Below are 1827 nucleotides of genomic sequence, written 5' to 3' on the forward strand. Positions count from 1 at the left end.
CCTGACTTCCTGCATCAAGTATCCTATGGGACAAAAAAAAGAATAAAGGCCAGAAGATGAGGGTACAAATAACTTGAGAAATGGTAAAAAGTCTACGTGAAAAGACGGGAACATTGAACCCATTAATAAATTGAAAAGAGGAGGCTACGTGTTAGGATAAAGTTGGATAAAATGCTTCCCAAACAATGGAGTTGGGAAGTTGAAAGCTGCTCAACCCCAGATTGCATTGTCTTTCGGTAAAGTCATTGCTGATCTCATTATAATATCAAACCCATATTTCCAGTAACCTCAACAACTTTTCACTCCACGGCTTTCGTATAAGTGGCAATTTTGAATGAAGCACGGTTGATTTTCCCAATAACTAACTCGGGAACATTTGGTAAAATTATCTTTATTATCTGAACAACTACTCTGTCTAAAATGCAACTTAATGAGTTGAACAAAAAAGCGATGTAAGTTGTATGGCCCATTACGCCAGGTTCCATAATTTGATAAGACGAGGGATGATATGGCTGTGATGGCAATGCCACAATCCTTCCTATCCCGATGCTCTTTGATTCGATGACAAATGTCCTGAAGTAGCATTTTTATTTTAAAAAGAACAAATTTTGGAACGGTGCAACAGTGATCGTGAATGATGCACCAAGTTTAAGTGCAATTTCACGATCAAAACTTGAGCAAATCTTTGAATCTTTAAAGGTCATGTCATACTTATTATTGCAAATGATTCCTGTTCTAATTCGTGCTGAAAGTTCCCTCTTTATATATATCAATATCACGTGTCGTCGAGTATAGAAGTTAAGAAGAAGAGTGAGAATTGCCTCATATTTTAACACATGACCCAAGCTGAGGTATCAATTACTATGACATTAAAAATACACTCAAATTAAAAAGTAGTTAGAGAAACAAGAATTAAACTGCTAAGTATTATGTCATAGAACATTAGAAACATAATGAAATCAGTAATAGTTTACGTTAAAATTTCGTAGTTTCAACTCGGATGATAGAGGAATAATTTGAATTTTCAATAGTCCTTGATGACTCCTCTGCTTATCTCGGTCTGCTGTCTTTTTCTCGACACAGCCCCATGCATACCCATTACTACTGCTAAAACTGCAGCTGAGATTCTGCCATGAACCGCTGAGTGATCAGCTGAGAAACTGTCGAGAGACCTGGCTGAGAGTCACCATGAGGCACTGAAGACCAGCCCGCCAAGAGCCACCAAAACTCCAGGCTGAGTGTCACCATGAGCTGCTGAGAGAAAAGGCTAGGAGTGCCATGAGCCGCAGAGAACAGGATGAGAAAGCCCTAAGCCACAGAGACGAGAGGCCGGAGCATCCATGAGCGTCTAAAACAACAGACTGAGACCGCCATGAGCTGCTGAGCGAGCAAGCTGAGACTGCAATGACCTACCAAGCAAATGGCCGGGGAACGGCCATGAGCCACCGAGAGAACAGGCGTCAACTGCTACGAGCTGCTAACACAAACAGTTTGGACCGCCAATAGCTGCTGAGAGACAGGGCTGGAAGCATCCATAACCTGGAGCATCCATGACCTGCTGAGATACCTGGCTGGGAGTGGCCATAAGCCACATGAAACCAAGCTGGGACCGGCCATGAGCCATGGGAAAGGACTCAGCATGAGCATTTGTAAACCACACTCGGAACCACCGCGAGGCCCACAGAAGCCTGGCTGAGAGCGGCCCAGAGACAAAAGGGAAACAAAAAATAAATTAAAAGAGCATAAATAGGAGAAAGAAATAAACCAGGATCATGGGAGCTCCCGTCGGGGCGTCCTGCTCCTCCGTTATTACTCTCGTTTATCATT

The sequence above is a fragment of the Hemiscyllium ocellatum genome (assembly GCF_020745735.1).
Source record: "Hemiscyllium ocellatum isolate sHemOce1 chromosome 41 unlocalized genomic scaffold, sHemOce1.pat.X.cur. SUPER_41_unloc_4, whole genome shotgun sequence".
Classification (NCBI taxonomy): Eukaryota; Metazoa; Chordata; class Chondrichthyes; order Orectolobiformes; family Hemiscylliidae; genus Hemiscyllium; species Hemiscyllium ocellatum.